We start from the raw sequence: 19,676 nt of genomic DNA, 5'->3' as shown, positions 1-19,676 counted from the left end.
TGGAAAGTGGGTTTTCAGCAAGTTTGTGAATAATATAAAGGGAGTAGTAAACATGCTGGGGGATAAAGTTAGGATTCACAGACATTTTGAAAAATTGGAGGCTTACACCAAAAGAAATCTCATGAAGCTCAATAAGGACAAGTGCAAAGTCCTGCACTTAGGACAGAACAATCCCATACATCTGTAAAAGCTGGGGACCAACTAGCTACTAGCAGCTTTGCAGAAAAGGACCTAGGGGCTACAATGGACTACAAGTTGAATATGAGGCAACAGTGTACCCTTGTTGCCAGGAAGAGTAACAGTACACTGGGCTGGATTAGTAGAAGTGTTGCCAGCAGATAAAGATAAGTGATTATTCCCTTCTATGAAGCACTGGTGAGGCCACATGTGGAGTACTGTGTCTAGTTTTGGGCCCCCAGTACAGAATGTGGAGAAACTGTTTCATAGTTTCATAATTTCATAGTAGTTTGGGGTCAGAAGGGACCTGAACAGATCATCTAGTCTGATCCTCCACCGCTGGTAGGAGTACAAGCTGGGATCACATGACCCCAGACAGGTCTTCGTCCAACCTCTTTTTGAATTTACCCAAAGTAAGAGCAAGGACCAGTTCTCTTGGAATTTGGTTCCAGATCCTAGCCACCCTAACAGTGAAATAGTGCCCCCTAATCTCTAACAAGAACCTATTCCCCAGCAGCTTCTGGCCATTGTTCCTCATCACCCCTGGTGCTGCTGGGGGGAATAGGGCCCTTCCTATTTGCTGCTAATCTCCCCTAACATGTTTGTAGGCTGTCACCAAATCCCCTCTCAGCCTCCACTTGCTGAGGCTGAACAGGTTCAGATCCCTCAGCCTCTCCTCATAGGGCCTGCCCTGTTGCCCTCCAACCAAGAGGGTGGCCCTCCTCTGAACCCTCTCAAGGCAGGCCACATCCTTCTTAAAGTGCAGTTCCCAGAACTGGACACAGTATTCCAATTGTGGCCTGACCAATGTCATGTAAAGGGGAAGTATCACCTCTCTGGACTGGCTTGAGATGCATCTTTGGATGCACGACAAGGTGTGGTTGGCTTTGCTGGCTGTGGTCTGGCATTGGGAGCTTATGATCATCTAGGAGTCAATAATGACTCCAAGATCCCTTTCCACCTCTGTGCTCACAAGGGGGGAGCTCCCCAGCTTGTATGTATGCAACTTCTCTCCAGTTGCAGCACCCTGCATTTGTCTACATTGAACCCCATCCTGTTACCATCTGCCCACTTCTGTTGTTTGGTCTAAATCTAATTGCAGCCTCTCTCTCACTTCGAGTGTGCCTACCTCTCCCCACATCTTGGTGTCTTCAGCAAACTTGGGCAAGGAGGTGGAAAACATGTTGTCCAAGTCGCTGATGACGATGTAGAACAGTGGACCCCACTATTCACATCCCACCATGTCGAGTACGGCCCATCCACCACCACTCTCTGGGTATGCCCCATCAGCCAATTTTTGACTCATCTACCTGTGTAGGCATCAATGCCACAGTTGCTCAATTTATTAATGAGAATGGGGTGAGAGACAGTGTTAAAGGCTTTCTTAAAGTCCAGAAAGACTACGTCCATGGCAACACAATTGGATCAAGTCCAGCAGAAGTCAGCAAAATGTTTAGAATTCTAGGGTATGTGGCTTATGTTAGTGCTAGCTTGAATTTGGAGTAGTCACACCTTAAAGCTAAAAACCTGCTCTGACTGTCCCCTCACCTGCATAGCTGTGACTTGCTGGTGAGCAGTGGCTTGAGTATGAGCCAGAACTGTGAGTTACTATTACAGGGCTGGTGACATGCTTCTATCCCTGCTCTAGGTGAAAAATTGGGGAGGGGGCTGGAACATGAAGCTAGAGGTGCTGAGTTAATCAGATGAGGGTGGGTAATGAAATGGGAGGTAGAAAGGAAATGGGGGTAGAGGTGGTGAAATGAAGAAAGTCAGCCACTGAATGATAAAATAAAATAAAAATCAAAGCTATTAAAAGAAAATAAAGAAAATAAATAAAGATGAATTAAATTAAAGAATGTTTCCTATTTTAATAAATTGGGATTTGGGATTTGAATGTGGCGGTTGCTGGTCATGGCTTCTGGGGTGGCTGGGAGGTGGGAGCAGTGAGGGAAAGTGCTTTTGTGGGAGCTACTGCCCCCTTCCTGAGAAGAAAACCCCAGCTAATGAGAACCTAACCATTCCCGGACCTGTCGCTAGCCAGCATCTGCTCTGCAGGCTGTTTCCATGAGTTTGCACCCTTGGGGAACAAAAGATCCCACTCCCGGGGCAGGAGGGAGATTTGGCTTGGTGCTAAACCTGCCCCCTTGGCAGTAGAGATAAGGAAATGGAAAGCTTGTCCACATGGAACAGGCAGTTGGCATAGGGGAGGCTGCATCCTGGGATGCTGAAGGACTTGAGTGGTTCATCTCTGGGAAGTGGCCACACATTAACGGAACATGAGCTGGTTAACACAGATCAGAGATAAATGTGCCTTAGAATGGTATAACCTTAAGGCTCCTAAAGTGTGCTTTGAACTAGTGTCACGTGTTAATATGTTACCAGTCCAGGAGTTAAACAATCCAGAAGCCACCTAAAATTAATGTGTAACAAGGCCCTTATAGGAATTCAGATCTTGCTGTAAATCAGAAGTAGCTGCCGGCATCACAAATGATAGAACTAGATTTTCTTGTTCTTGTTCTCAGTAAGCTGACTATCCTCTCATAGCAGGCTCAGAAATACCCATTTTAATTACAACCTTTTATTTTCCAAAAACACCTCAGAGTTCATTCCTGCAGATAAATAGTTCTTGCCTTGCAAATTTTACTAGCATAAAGGCTAAGCAAAAATGGGCAGTCTTCCTTTTTGGCATGCTCATCGGTCTCAAAGCTATTTTAAAGACTTGGGGAATTTCAGACTTAGACAGTTTTGCTCTTCCCTCCCCCCTTACGGACTGCTGAGAATAAACTAGTGGAGCTTTGATTTATGTTCACACTGCTTGAAAAAAACTCAGACAGCTCTGAACTTGTATGGTCCTAGTTACAGCTGTAAAAGTCACAGAAGAAAAAAATCAACTCTACTGATTAAAAGGGAACATTTTAGTTCATGGCTGTTGGGATGAGGGGACCACATTAACAGGAGACTTCTATTGATTGATTTATTTTGCCTGCAATGGTTGCTTGTTGGCAATACTGCAGAGAATGAAAGAGTGCTGTGAACTAAACTTAAAGTAATCAACTCAGTTATATTATGGCCCATTCAGAGATATATTTATGTCCCTAACTAAACACATAGACTTCAGATGCTCTTTCAAAAACAAGGCAAAAAATTTAGTGTCACAGTTTATTTCCTGTGCAGCCAAAGTGAAGGTATGGAATAACCATTAGAAAATATAACTTATGCATTGGAACTACAGCCCTTTCCCTACAAGCCTAGGAAGAAAAGGTGTAATACATGTGCTCCAGGAGTGTATGTGCACTCCCGGGCATCCAGAGCATCACATGCATCAGCATCTTCATACTGAAAAATGGCAGTGGGGGCACTTTAACTAAAGTTTATTGAACAAGCTTTAGTTAAAGTGCCCCCACCACCATTTTTCAGCTCATGGATGCTGGTACACATGACACTGCAGTCCACTGGATCATGGTAATTACCATGCTTCAGCAGACTCAATTACTGAAGTCTTCTCTGATATGCTGTAATTACAGGGCAGCCTCTTTGCTCATGTATAGATGCCCAAGCAATCTGTGTAGGCCTGTGCTTCAACTATAGACTGTGTGCAGCTTCCAATTTTGCTGTAATATTTTCTACCTCATTATTTTATAGAAACTCAAGACTTAAAAAGGAAAGAGGCCTTTGTTTTACACCTGGTTGTGCCATAAATTTACCATGTGATACTGGGTAAAAGCCTCTTAGCTTAGTATTTTCAGACATGGGTATCAAATAATATTAGAGAAGGTATTTTAGTTCAGAAGTGCACCACTGCCATTTTCTCAGCACTGACGTGCATTTTGCTATGTATACAAATGCATAGGATGCGGCGCCAAGATTGTCAGCTTGCATGCAGAGCAAACTCGATTAATCAAGCCTGCTCCAACATGCTGGATTGTTGACATGTCAGAACAGAAAAATGTATGTTTATAAATGCCCTAAAAAGAGATCCCCATTTTGTGCAAACTGAAATAAATAACAGTATGTGCAGACATTACACTTAGATTGACCTACTAGAGTGAAGTTGTTCTAAGTTGCATAGATTTCATAGACATAGGCTGGAAGGGACCTCGGAAGATCATCGAGTCCAGCCCCCTGCCAAAAGGGCAGGAAGTCAGCTGGGGTCATAGCATCCCAGCTAGATAAGCATCCAATTCACTCTTGAAGGTGTTCAACTTAGGTGCTTGAACCACGTCTGATGGCAGGCTGTTCCAGAACTTAGGGGCTCAGACAGTAAAGAAATCCTTCCTTATGTCCAGCCTGAAATGGTCTTGCTGTAGTTTATAAATGTTTGACCTCATCATCCCTTGGGGCGCTCTGGTGAACAAACGTTCCCCCAGATACTGGTGGTCACCTCTGATAAACTATAGGTGTCCATCAGATCAACCCTGAGCCTGCAGTTTTCCAGGCTAAAGAGCCCCATGGCTCTCAGCCTGTCGTTGTAAGGTCTGTTTTCCTAACCTCTGATCATGCGCGTGGCTCTTCTCTGGAGTCTTTCAAGCTTCTCCACCTCCTTTTTTAATTGTGGAGCCCAAAACTGGGTGCAGTACTCCAGCTTCGAGTAGTGGCCGAGTACAAAGGGAGAATGATGTCCCGGGATTTGCTTGAGAAGCATCCATGGATGCAAGCCAGCGTTTTGCTCACTTTACTAGCCACAGCATCGCATTGCAGGCTCATGTTCATCTTGTGGTCAATGATGACCCCCAAATCTCTTTCTTCCATAGTGCTACCCAGCATAGCACTGCCGAGCCTATAAGGATGCTGCAGGTTTTTCCTCCCAAGGTGGAGAACCTTGCATTTTTCAGTGTTAAACACCATCAGGTTCTCATCCACCACCATCAAGTTCAAGTCTATACAGATGCTGGAAGATGTTATATTGGGCAAACAATTGCTGTCCCAATCTAAATCAGTTCACCTGAGGAGGTGAATTACCTTAGATCAGGAATGTGTTAACCTGATCTACTGAAAAGCCTAGCCACTCAACTTGGCCCCTGACCTTCCTTTCCTGGATGTACAGCCCCCTCTAAAAGATCAACCAACATCCCCCAAAGATGTGTCAGTCCCTCCCAGTCCCACCAACCCCTCCCCCCAGACCTGTCAACCCCCTGTGGACCCACTAGTCCCCTTCCCCCACCTCTAATTCTTCTAGTCCTTTCCCCCACCCAAATTTACATAGATTGGTTTCCTGACATGGCTCCCAGCACCAGTGAACATGTGCACCAGCTGGTCCTGGTTTACTGTCACATGGCTTAAGGTAAGCTGCATAATCTAAGATTGGGTGTGGCAAAAGTTTGCACATACTCTGAGACACTGCCATAAATTTGTGCAATTTTCAGCTTGACTAATATAATGTAACACAATAATTAAGGGAAATAACTTAAAATGAATAACTTTTGAGTGTACATATTCAACAAGCCTGCAGACGCAGGGTTTTTTTTAGATACTTAAAATACTTATGTCCTTTGTTTGTGCCAATGCCTTAATTTCAAATAACCAAACACTATAGTTATCACTAAACCCCCTCATTTCAGTGTACTTTAGACTCATATTTTCCTCTGTACTCATTTGTGAGAGTACATGGTCTCTCTTAGGTCAAACCCATTATCTCCAAGACAAGGCAACAGACTTTAATCAGGTCCCTGCATATCAGAAACAGCTTAAGGAACATAAATTGAAACTGCTCACTGCTCTCTGCAATTGAGCATCACAATGTTGGCTTATTTCTCATAGTGGCATCATTATGAAGTATTTTCACCAAAGTTTGAGAAATATGCAATGGCATGTTGTTATAAAGCAAAAAGAAAAACACAACAATGTTATCATAGGCCATTATTATAGACCATCTATTTGTTATAACTCAGCATAAATTCAGCAAAAATTCTTAAATAATACTCAGGCCTGAAAAATCCTGTGAATATGATTTGCATAACTTAGGCAGAAATCATATAATTTCACATAAAAATAAAGGAGAAAGACTAATATTTTTACATTAGAGTGGCTAAATGCAGGAACCTAATTCCACGATTAAGCTCCAGAATAATTTTTAAAATGGCGGAGTATTTACAGTTTGATTTTATTTACAGAGCTCACATCAAATTTATCCAAACCAATAGTTTTGCCCTATTTTGAACAAAAAAAATACATAAAATGAATCCATCAAATTACAGTTTTGCCAGAAAAATACATCTTGTTTGAAAGATGTAAAGATTTTACTAAAAAATTAAACTCAGCTGTGTCTTTGCTAGTTTGGGAAAGCAGATGTGCAAACAGTAATAAATACTCAGAACATTTCCTTTTATGACAACAGATACAGGAGGATGAATGCTCAGGTTTACCAAAACTTTTTCTTGAGACAAGGTAGACCATTTTTAAGGATACTGTACTTTAATGGACAGCCTTAAGAATTGCAAAATGTTTATCCTCTACATGTGTGTTAGCCTTTACTAGGAAGTTTCTATAGTGTATAGGTTTATATAATAAATGGGAGTTCTTTTAATGACAAATGAAAAAGTGATCAAGTTTTCTCTGTTCACCCCCTTGTACATATTTCTTTTGCTTGGCTCATTACCTTCCATCACCAAAACCTGTTTTGGATACTTCATGCATTCCTAATAGGAAAACTTGATACGCTTTGTATGGATGGGATCTCTTTTAATTGTGCATTGTTTGTTTTTACAATGAGTAGAACTAAATGAGGCTTGAAGTGAAAAAGCAGCTTGAAAGCCTTCTGTTAATTTATCTTCTCAGGTGTTGCCTACTGTTATTAGGAGGCCAAATGGATGTCACAAGTGCCAGATGTAGTCAACAAGAGCTTTAAAATCAACAGACACCTTTTCATGGTTAAAAAGTATGAAATCTAACTTCAGAAAAGATCTTCTTGGACATAAATCTAAGCACTCAAACAAACAAAAAGCACCATTACGCACACTTGCATAGACAGAGATTAAGATGGTAAAACTCTACTGGAATAAAAACAAAATGTTTGATTTTTCAAAACAGATTCTCACTTCTAATGAGGCTGATAGTATTGTAGTATTCTATAACCAGAATCCAATAACTTTTATAAAATCCCCCAAGTAGGACCTCTTCTTTAATTTCACTGCCAATCTGACAACTTGTTTCAACAGCAGGTTGAAAAATACTGCATCATTTTATCTCAGGCCAGTTGCAATGTTGAAGGCATCAAAGACATTTCCACCCACTTCAATTCTCCCTTTTGCATCTGTCAGACATACCATAATCATTTTTATGAGCTTCTTAGGGAATCCAAAGTCAACCATTATGTTCCAAAGGCTCTGTCTATGTACACTGTCATAAGCCTATTTAAAATCTATGAATAAGTGATGAATGCTGAAATCAAATTCCCATTACTTTTCCATAAACGGTTGTATATCAAAGATTTGGTCTATTGCGTACCTACCTCCACAAAAACTGCATTGATAATTACCTAAATTTCTTTTCGTGTACAAAAAAGTCCTTACAATATGATGTATGACAATATTTTATATGCAACTAGGATCAGAGCTAACCCTGTGTAGTTGCCATGTTCTGCTTCATTATATATCTGCCTCATTCCATTCAATGTGGTATAGTTTTCCTTGGATGCTTTCCTCAAGCATAGAGATTCCCCACTTTATCCTTAAATGCACCTATTTAACAGATTTACTAATATTTGGTGAGGATCTTTAACAAAACTAACCCATTGACATAAAGTTTAGATATTTAGACTAGATAACTAGTGGCAACCATTGTTAAAAGGCTATATATTATTTTGTAATAAGAGGTAATTAGTCTTTGACATTTGTAACAGGAATCATCAAACTGATGCCTTAGGCACATCTTTCTATTGTAACTATCTACAGAAAAACACTGGGAATTTTGATGTTTAAGATTCCAAGCCACTTTCAAAGGTAGTTTTTATAATTTGAAACTCTTTCCACAGCAACTCGTAATGCTTTATACATCAATAGGGAAGTTACTTGGCACATTCTACTCAGGATGCCATGCGTATGTTGAATTTTGACCTTTCAGACATTAAACATAATAGCCTCTCCTGTGATATACAATAGCACTATATCGGTAGTCAAAGAGAAGTAGAACACATTTTACTCTGGTTCTCTGTACCCATCCTAATGAAGCATGTTTTTCTGTGTAGTTGCAGCAGAAGGAAGTACGATGATAAAGATCTTTTCCCTCATTTATTATACTACAGCTGCACTCCTAAAATCTATATCCATTCCCTCCCCACAAAATCAGCCCCCAGGAGAATCAGTTATTACCTCTAAATGAGTATTGCAGATCTGTCTTAAAGTATCCTTCTCTTAAATACTGAGATGGGAGGAAAATGAAATGCTGTATTCCATACCCCTGAGCAAGAAGAATTCCCCCACAGCTGTGCAATGACAAGAGCAATGTGAAAGTTAGTTCTTTAGGTCTGCGGGGTGCAGCATATTTTGTTTTTTGGCTACAGTTCACATGGACATGCATTTTTTTGAGTTTCTCAGTCAATTTCCAGCTCATGTTTGACAGTTTGCAAAGAAACCACCAAATTCTTGGTTTTTAAGGTTAAGGTGAAATCACTACATCTGTAATTACAACACCAAATAAAATATATAATCCCAACAACTGTAAAACTGAAGTAAAGTATGTGAAATAATTCTCATACACTGAAAATTCTTGGAACATCTGTTTATCTTGTAAATGAGCATGGGTAAGTTTCAATGTATTGAGAAACAAAAGTTAGGTGAGTTTTTTCAAGATTTTATTACAGAAAATATGCATAGTTCTGTATAAGACATAGTATTCATAGAGGAACTGACAATTATTTTTTAGCAAGTATTTCTGAAACTTCAGTGAAATTCCTACAATACTACTATAACATTTGCAGTTGCCATTGCCTAGCAAGAGAGACTCTATTTGCTTTCTATTCTAAACAAGTTTGCTACTTATCTCACATAAGATTTATATTTTCTTAGCATTTAAGGAAGATTTTAGACCCATTTAGAAACAGTCCTCCTTTCCGATCACCTTTATCATCTTCTTTTTGGTCTCACCAAACACCCTCTCATCACTCTGTCTACAGTGTAGCTTTCCCTGAAGTAATACAATGAGAACTAGTCATCTATTGAGGTATCATATTAGCAGCTAGATTCCTAGTCACAAGTAAATAACAATGTACTCAGGATTAAGGTTTTTATTCACTATGCTTAATTTCATTTCATTTTGATACCATTTAAATGATTGGAGCTCCAAGCACAGGTTAGCAGGCTGCAGGGGGATATGGGCTACAGACAATGAGACTGATGGGTACTTTCACTCTCTGCAGGATCAGTCATCTGGTGGAGAGACAACACAGGAGGGACCTGATCTGGAGGAAGGGAAGATGGTCACTTCCAGACCAGGTCACAAAATGCTTAGATGCCGAAATTGAAGTTGATGTAATCTACCTGGATTTCAAGAAGGCCTTCAAAATGGTATCTCATCCTATTTTCACTGAAGCCCAGGAAAAAGCCAACCTATTAAATGGGTACTTTGCATCGGTCTTTCATCAGTCCCATGGGACGTCCATGCCCACCATGGGACAGGGCGGTCAGGGTGAGGGAGACCCCCTGCCCTCCATTAATGCTGACCTTGTGAAGGAACACCTCGAGAAGCTGGATACCTTCAAGTCAGTCGGCCCTGACAATCTACACCCCAGGGCACTCAAGGAGCTGGCGAGCATCATAGCCCAGCCTCTGGCATGGATCTTTGAAAACTCCTGGCGCTCTGGTGTAGTGCCCGAAGACTGGAAGAAGGCCAATGTGGTGCCTATCTTCAAGAAAGACAGGAAAGGGGATCCAGCAAACTATAGGCCTATCAGCCTGACTTCTATCCCAAGGAAGATCTTAGAAAAGTTTATTAAAGAGGCCATCCTTAATGGACTGGCTGACGCCAACATCCTGAGGGATAGCCAGCAGGGGTTTGTTGTGGGTAGGTCTTCTTTGACCAATCTCATTTCCTTCTATAACCAGGTGACCTATCACCTGGACAAGGGAGAAGAGATTGATGTCATATATCTTGACTTCAAAAAAGCCTTTGATCTGGTATCCCACGATCATCTCTTTGCGAAACTGGCCAGTTGTGACCTTGGGTCCACCACGATCTGCTGGCTGGGAAATTGGCTCTGCAGTTGGACCCAGAGGGTAGTAATTGATGGAAGTCAAACATCATGGTGTCCTGTGACCAGTGGGGTCCCCCAAGGCTCTATTCTTGGACCCATATTGTTCAACATCTTCATTAATGATGTGGACGTTGGAGTCAGGAGTGGACTGGCCAAGTTCACCGATGACACCAAACTTTGGGGCAAAGCATCCAGAGCAGAAGACAGGTAAGTGATCCAGGCTGACCTGGACAGGCTCAACAAATGGGCAGATGAGAACCTGATGGTGTTTAACACTGAAAAATGCAAGGTTCTCCACCTTGGGAGGAAAAACCTGCAGCATCCTTATAGGCTTGGCAGTGCTACGTTGGATAGCACTACAGAAGAAAGAGATTTGGGGGTCATTATTGACCACAAGATGAACATGAGCCTGCAATGCGATGCGGTGGCTAGTAAAGCAAACAAAATGCTGGCTTGCAACCATAAATGCTACTCAAGCAAATCCCAGAATGTCATTCTCCCCTTGTACTCAGCCTTGGTGAGACCAAAGCTGGAGTACTACACCCAGTTTTGGGCTCCATAATTCAAAAAGGATGTGGAGAAGCTTGAAAGACTCCAGAGAAGAGCCAGGTGCATGATCAGAGGTCAGGAAAACAGACCTTACGATGACAGACTGAGAGCCATGGGGCTCTTTAGCCTGGAAAAGCGCAGGCTCAGGGGTGATGGCCACTTATAAGTTCATCGGGGTGACCACCAGTATCTGGTGGGAACGTATGTTCACCAGAGCACCCCAAGGGATGACGAGGTCAAATGGTCATAAACTACTGCAAGACTATTTCAGGCTGGACATAAGGAAGAATTTCTTTACTGTCTGAGCCCTCAAGTTCTGGAACAGCCTGCCATCAGATGTGGTTCAATGTATGTGCCATCAGCACATACATTGAACACCTTCAAGAATAAATTGGATGCTTATCTTGCTGGGATCCTATGACCCCAGCTGACTTCCTACCCTTCAGGTGAGGGGCTGGACTCAATGATCTTCCGAGGTTCCTTCCAGCCCTAATGTCTATGAAATCTATGAAATAAACTGAGATGATTATGTAGCAAGACCTCCAGTTTTTCTGTTTTTTATTTATTTTAAAATGCATCCCCTTCCCCAACCATATCTGACTTTTTCTCTCCCTCTTTATTCCCTACAGATAAGTATAAGTAAGTTATGATGTAGGATAAGCTTTAACATTTTATTTTAGGTAGTTAGTTTTATTTTTCTCTCCCCTCTTTGCAAATAAGTTTCCCGCTATTTTGATATTGATACCCACTGTTTTATAAGTGATAATTATTATGTTTGTACTCCTTTTATATTGTCTGATTACTGTTTTAGGCCTATATATGTAAGTTAGCATAAGTCAGGTCAAGTTTCCAATTTGTATGTCAAGCCTCCATCTTGTATCCTGAGCCCCGTCATTCCCTGTGTGGCAATCGTATGATTCATGTACCCCTCCTGTGTACATTGGTTCCTGGATGATTGGGAATGATTGAAATACAATGGTAGCAGGCCTCTACTGAATAGCCTGTAATGACTGGATCATCACCCTGCATTGATTCATCCAGGAACCATGGACCTCACCCAGGAACAGAGACAAGAACCCAGCATTTGAAAGACAAAAGACCCTGCAGAACCAGCAACTCTATCATTGTACCCCACCATTACAGACACTCAAAACTGCACATCCCTGCATGGAGTACACATGCTCAGTACACCAGGGGCTGACCCTTGCCTGGGCATGCCTCCTGTCACTAGGGTCACACAAGGTCTGCCCCTATAAAAAGGAACAGTGAAGACAGACCCAGTGGGACACCCTCTCCATCTGGACCAGCACTATGCCACACCACCTATCCACCCAGAGGCCCTGCTGGCGACCCCCCTCTGGACAAAACCAACTGGACAAGGACCTCTTTCCAGCCTGGATAGGTAGCTATGCCTCCCACCCCTCTTCAGTCAAGGACTTGGACTCTGTTTCTCTTCCCTACATGGACTCTAACCCATCCACTGAGTCTCTTTATCCTGCTGCCATTGTGAGTGCTTGTGTGTGAGTGTGTGTATGTGAACCAATAACTTCATGGGGCTGTGTAATGTGTTGTCTGTTTAATAAAACTGTTATTTAGACGCCTATGTTAGGTTTTGCTTTACTATGGTTTCACCCTGCTCCAAGCTCTGCTTCTCATCCCTCTAACTTCTGTCTCCTTTCTCCCTCTCCTGTTTCAGGCTCACTGTCACCTCCAACACCTGTCCTGAGTTCCTCTCTGCCCCCAAACCCCACTTCTTTGCCACAGTCTTATCTCCCCTGCCTTTTCCTTTTCCTCTGAGCAACCAGGTTTCTGTCTTAGTTTCTTTCCTGGCTGTCTCCTCCTTGCCACTACGAATCTGCCCCCCCCCCCAATATCTCAGCTGTCTGCCTCAGTTTCCAGCCCCAGTCTACCTTAAGTAAACCCAAGCCTCAGTTCCTCAGCCAGCTTCTCTGTAGTCCACCAGTTCTAATCCTGGTTCTTCCAACTTTCACTCCCTACACTTTAACTCTCTCTCTCTCACCTGAACCTTCCCCCCACATATCCCTGGTACCCCAAGCACATGTACACACTGTACCATCCAAGTTAGGAATTTACCTGTGTGTATGTGTAGGTGGGTTGTATGTGTGTGAACTTGTGAATGTATGTGTGTGTGTGTATATATATATATGTCATTGTGTGCATGATCTGTGTCTAACTTTTGGGGTGTATAGTGTATGTGCTTGAGTGGTGATAGATATGCATGTGCTTAGGATGGTTTGGATGTGTATGTGCCTTAGCTGGTAGTGTGTGTGTGTGTGTGTGTGTATGTGCAACTGTCACACCCTCCTGTCTAACAGCACAATATTGAGATCCTGAGAGTTGGCCTGACTCTAGAGGGCAACAATTACATGTTGGAAAGATGTGGGCAGTGGAGTCCCACAAAGCTCGGTCCTTGGACCTGTGCTGTTCAATGTCTTCATCAGCAACTTGAATGAGGGCATGGAAAGACCAAATTTACAGATGATACCTAATTATGGCGTATAGTTAAGACACTAGAGGGTAGGAAATGAATCCAGGTGGATCTGGACAGGTTGGAAAAGTGGGTGGAACAGAACAGTTTAACAAGGGAAAGTGCAAGGTGCTGCATCTAGGGAGAAGGAACCACTAGCATGATTACAGGCTGGGGGAGGACATTCTCAGCAGCATAGCAATGGAAAGGGATCTTGCAGTCATTGTGTACACCAAGATGTACATGAGTCATCAATGTGACAAAGGAATCAGTAAGGCTAACCACAGTTTATCATACATTAGCAGGTGCATGACAAACAGGTCCAGGGAGGTGATACAGTTGGAGTACTGCATCCAGTTTTGGATGCCACACTTTAATAGGGATGTGGATGACCTCGAGAAGGTTCAAAGGAGGGCCACTCATATGGTTTGGGGCCTGCTGGGAAAGCTCTATGAGGAGAGATTGGGGACCCTGGATTTCTTCAGCCTCCACAAGAGAAGCCTGAGAGGTGATCTTATGGCCACTTACAAATTCATTGAGGTGGGGGGAAACAAGGAATAGGAGATTATCTGTTTACCAGGGTACCCCTTGAATTACTAGGAACAATAGCCACAAACTGACGGAGAGTAGATTTAGGTTAGACATCAGGAAGAACTTCTTTATGTTAAGATTGCCCGAATCTGGAATGGGCTTCCAAGGAAGGTGGTGCTCTCCCCTACTTTGGGGGTCTTTAAGAGGAGGCTGAACAACCACCTTGCTGGAGTTGGTTGACCCCCGCACTCTTTTCTACCCAAGGCAAGGAGTCAGACTCGATGATCTGCTAAGATCCCTTCTGACCCAATCATCTATGAATCTATGATTCAGCTCAATAATTTTGAGATTTCTGAGACCTGATACTGGATATTTAGTACAGAAAAACACATTTAAGTAACTCCCACCATGCATTTGGTCCAATAAAATATATCAGCCACAAAAATCCTTACCCCTCACATATTTCCTAGACCATCAACTCAAAACTATAATTTCAATTAATTTAGTTTGAGATAAGCCCATTAATAATGTGTGAAAATCTAATGCAATGTATAGATATTGCAAGTAGTATTTTAGTTTATTAACATAGAAATGAAAAATATAAAAAACAGAACATTTCAGCACGATCAAAAAATGTTTTGACATTTTTCTGTCAAATATTAATTAGACATGACCTGTTCCCGCAAAACTGTTAAACTTGGCAAAAAGTCACTTTCGTGAGAAGCATACCATCCAAAAATTTATGCTTATCTGTGATCTTAAAACAGATGCTTTTTTCACTTTCAGGATGACCACCTCTCATGTGGTTAATATGTATTTTAACATCTTTCTCTAAAGTTATTCTTCTTCTGGTGGATGCCTAACTAGTAATCTGAAGCTATGAGCATTTTCCCTGATATATGTTCATTGCTGAAACACTAGTCATAACTGACATCTCTGAATCCTGGCTCGAAGGTCATCCAAGATTTTGGGATTCAACAGGAGTACCAAGGATGTGTGACTTTCTATTTTAAAATTTGGGCCAAATAAGGCAAAACTGAGCTACTCACTGGTCCATGTAATTCCCAAGGCTTCTTTTCATACTTAAACATAGTGTCTGCTTATAAATGTTAAAAAACAAACAAACAGTACTTTATCTTATAGATGATTGAATCTTATAGATGATTGAATTATATATTTGATAAAAATGCCAAAAAGACCCACTAAAATGCCCAGTCTATATAGATGCTGTGGTGCTGGGTTGAACTAACCCACTGCTTCTTCCTGTAAAGAATGTTTTGTTGTTTTTGTTGTTTTAACATCTGCAAGCAGCCAGTACTGCTCAGTATCTGAAACATCTTAATATAACTAACCATCTACCGGTGTCCTTCTGGCTGTGTTTTAATGAGTACTGTTCCTAGATTGGTGATTTTCAACAAGGGTGCCATGCAAACTTCTACACATGATTTGCAAGATAAAAGAGATTTCAGATAGTAATCCATGTAATAAAAAATATTCTGACCTACTGTGATCTTTTTGAGTTCTTTGCAACAGAATAATTGCTCAACTATTTTTTTAATGTAATCTTTTTTCTTTTTACTAAGACTTTGGCATTTTCCATGGGGTGCTGAAAGTCTAAAAAGTTTGAAAAACACTCTCCTAGACCATATGAATATGCAACTATAAAATAGGCATCAAAATCTTCTTTCATTTCCTATGTTCTTTCTTTTCCTGTTCAGTTAAAATATATAGAACATCATCCACTGCCTTTCCCATGGAAAAGATGAAGGAATTTGCCTAGTATTCTTGTTTTCTCTAATAAAGTTGAAGTGATCCAGAACCTCTCAAACTGTCTGATCCACTGAGACCAGCCTCCTGCATTCCAACAATCACACTACTCTCACAGAGCAATCTGTGTTAAGGCCTCCACAGCTGTGCTGAGATTTCAGGCTGCTGTAAGGCACACGGTCTCTCCCTTAACTCTATCTGTTTTCTGCAGTTTGACGATTCCTCTCTTTTCTTCTTAGAGAGCAGTAGCAGTCCCACCATTTATTGTGAGAGAAAGAGACAGAGTGTGCATACAGATGATCAAAAATCCAGGATAAAAATTGATCCAAGTTATGTGGTTTACTTGGATTGGGAGCAAACTGTTTAAATTGGGAGTGAACAGTACAGACATTCACCCTTGTGGGGAAGGGGCATGCAGGGAACCTGTGCTGGAGGAGACCCACAGGCAAGGAGTGCTCCTGCATGTCTTTTAGAGTGTTCTGTGGGCTCCTCACACTGCCAGAGAAGGCAAAGTACATCTCAGTGCCTGGACCACTTCTGATTGGATGTTAGACATAGCCAATGGTATCCCCAAGGTCCAGCTGCCTCACCACAGACCCACCTCCCACATTCCACCCTGAAGAGCCCCAAAGCAAGTGCCTTCCCTTCTTATTTGGACCTGTCTCAGGTTCCTGGCCTGACCACAGTCTGCTCCAGGACCTGCACCAAAGCCACAGACCCAGAACTTGAGTTGGTTCCTGCTTATTAGTCTGCCCATCTCTTACTAGCATCTGCATAAAATGATGCATGAATTAATGCATTATGGATTAATGCATCAACTCATGGGGCCTGAGCCCAGAGGCCCTTGCCAATCAGGGCCCCCCTGTGGCATGAGGGGCAGTATGGCTCAGGCAGGCATCCTGGCCAGAGGCATCCAGGTCAGGCAGTTAATTCCTCCTCTCCTCCAGCTGGGCTAGTGGTGGGCGTGGGGCCTCCTCCAGGTGGCACTGGCTTACCGGGGCCATTTGCTGCCAAGAGGCAAAATGGGCAGCCCTAATAAATGTAACCTACTGTTCTGATCTAAAATATACCAGCTGACAGAGACTAACCTTTGAAATGAAACTGAAATATGACAGGATGTGATTTAGGGTTGATTTTTTTTTAAATACAAAGTGTGAAGCCTAGATTTTCAGACATTTATTTCAGATTAAATAAAAGCAGAAAACAAACTACAAATAAAAGGGAAGTAATTAACTTGATTTCAACAATGCCATACCGTAAGAAACAGGAAGGTAAGAAATAGGTAAAATTGACTAGGTAAGACAAAAAGAACCAAAAACTGTAGGAGACCCACATAGCTACACAAAGAACTTCCTCAAACTCAAAAGAGAAATGTATAGTCAATGGAAGAAAGGAAAAGGTGCTAAGGACATATACCAAAGAACTTGTGTAGCAAGAATATAGCAAGAACTTGTAGGCTAGGGACAGACATTACACATAAACTGGTTTCAGTGATCAGAAACTGGTTTAAACCTGTAACAGAACAATACACATAAACCAGTTTCAGTGCACATAACCCATTTTCAAAATGGCTGAAACTGATTTGAGATAAACCTGATTGAATGTAGTATCAGACTTAACTGATTTGGCTCAAACCAGGTTATACAATGTCTGTCCCAGGCCCCTTGTTCATTTAGGTTAAACCAGAGACCCCCAGCATCCCGGCATGCTCTTTGGGCTGGGTTTCTGCTCCAGCCAAGTCAGGCTGGCCCCACCCCTATGCTCCCCAGCCAGAGCAGGGATAGCCAGGAACATGGTTCTTGCCAGGGAGGGGTTTAATTCCCCCCTTATTCCACCAGCAGGGTCCCAAGCAGGGTATGCTGGGTGCTCCTCTCACTGCTGCAGCAGCGGGGCACCATGGCCCCTTCGGCAGAATGGTCAGGGAGGAGAGTTAGTCTCCCCTCTACTCCCATTGGCAGCTGACTCTGCCCTTGCCACCATGATCTCTGCTACCACCCAGGGGACTGGCCTGGCAATGTGCCCTCCCCGCTGCTGCAGTGGGAGGGTGCAGGGCCCTTGCTGGAAGCAGCACCCCCTATCGTAATGTGGGGGAGCGCAATCCCCTTCCCAGCAGGGGCACCGCTCTGCAGGTGCAACAGAGCTGTGGTGGAATGCACATGGGAGCACCAGGGTCCTGAGCAGGCCAGAGCCTTGGAAGCACCACGCAGCACTGCTCCGCTCCACAGAGAGGCTCCTGTCGGGAAGGGGCTCGCACCCCAGGAAGCTACTGCCCATTACAGTCATTCACTTCTTGCCACATCAGCTTCTGGGTGGGAGTGGGGCCCAGCCCCTGCTGCTCAGTGACTGTGATGGGCAGCAGCCTGTCATGGCTTCCTGGAGCACAAGCCCCTTCCCAGCAGGAGGCCTTTCTACAGAGTGTGGCACCATTGTGAGGGGATTGCAGGGCTCTGGCCCATTTGGGACCCCAGTGCTGCCATGCACAGCCCACTGCAGCTCTGCTGGCCCCACAGTGCTGTGTCCCCACCAAGAAGGGGCTCATACACCCCCTACATTATGACAGGGGCTGCTGCCCCCAACAAGGGCCTTGCCCCATCCTGCTGCAGCTGTGGGGAGGGGGCACAGTCAGACACCAGCCAGCAGGGGCCCTTAGGGTGAGGGGAGGTGCAGGGACAGGGGTTATTCCTCCTCCCTCTGTCATCTGGCAAAAAGGACAGCAGGTGGCCTATTCCCAGGCAGGAAGCATGAATAGAGAGGGCAGGCAGACGCTGCTGCCAGGGGAGACTAACTCTCCTCTCTGCCCACCTCTGCTCCAGGGGCCATGGTGCCGCACTGCTGCAGCAGCAAGGGGGGAGTGCCTGGCAAACCCCGCTCAGGTCTCTGCCGGTGGGATAGAGAAGGTTAAATTAAACCCCTCCCTTGCCAGTTCAGCCCAGACTGGCCATGCTCCACCAGCACAGCTTCCCTTCTGCTGAGGGCACACTCTAGTGCCTGGCCTAAGCAACTGCATGCATGTACCTGCATTGCCTCAGTCCAGAGAGAACGTTTGTCCTGTTACAAACGGGTTCAGCCTAGGCAGGTTAGACCGACCTGTAAAGGTTAAATCAATTCAGGCTGGAGCTTTTTGAATGTCTGTACCTAGCCATAGGGTCAAAATTAGGAAAAGCAAAGTTAAAAATGAGATAAATGGCAAAGGAAATTAAAGAAGACAAAACCAGATTTTATAAATATATCAAATAGGGGAAAAGAAGATCAAAGCAACTGTAGGACCTCTGCTCAAAAGCCAGAATGAGCTATTAACAGCAGATACAAAGAAGCCAGAGGTGTTCAATGATGACTGTCTCAGTCTTTGTAAAAACAGCAACAGCATAAATGAGAAAAAACAAATATCCTCCACACCCATGTCAGGCAGCTAATAAATAAATATAAGAAAGGAAGACAGAGGCTGAGGATCATGCTAATTAAAAAGAGCTTTTAATGAATTTGAATGAATTTAAGTTGGCAGGACCTGACCAAATTCATCTCATGATATGGAGTGAACTGGCTGAAGAAATCTCAGAGCCACTTACAATAAATTTTCAAAGTTCTGGAAAACAAGCAAGGTTCCAGAGGACTGGAGAAGGATTAACATATTAAAAAGGGAAAAAAGAAGACCTGGGGAATTATGGATTAGTCAGCCTGACTTCAATATCTGAGAAGTTACTCGAGCAAATTTAAAACAAATCAATTTGTATACACGTAGAGGAGGAAGGGATGATTACTACCTGACAATTGTTAACAACACATCATACCAAATGGATCTATTATTAATGGAGGACACAATATTTTGACCTCTATGGCTTCTGAAACAGTGCCACATAAAATTCTCATAAGAAACTGAAAAATGTGGCTAGATTTACTTGTAGATAAATATGTAGTAGGCTGAACAATTGGCCATAAACAAAGAGTAACCACACAAAAAAAAAAGGATCAATACAGAAA

General features: G+C 42.9%; 1 long non-coding RNA gene across 1 annotated transcript in view; it reads right to left on the bottom strand.

The window, feature by feature from the left end:
* The window catches only part of LOC149864142 (uncharacterized), a 321,852-nt gene that overhangs the window by 236,851 nt on the left and 65,325 nt on the right, over positions 1-19,676 (bottom strand). The window lies entirely within an intron of this gene.

The sequence above is a fragment of the Crocodylus siamensis genome, chromosome 5 (genome assembly GCF_052110815.1).
Source record: "Crocodylus siamensis isolate JL-2025a chromosome 5, ASM5211081v1, whole genome shotgun sequence".
NCBI lineage: Eukaryota > Metazoa > Chordata > Crocodylia > Crocodylidae > Crocodylus > Crocodylus siamensis.
This window is presented reverse-complemented; position numbering and strand designations above follow the sequence as displayed.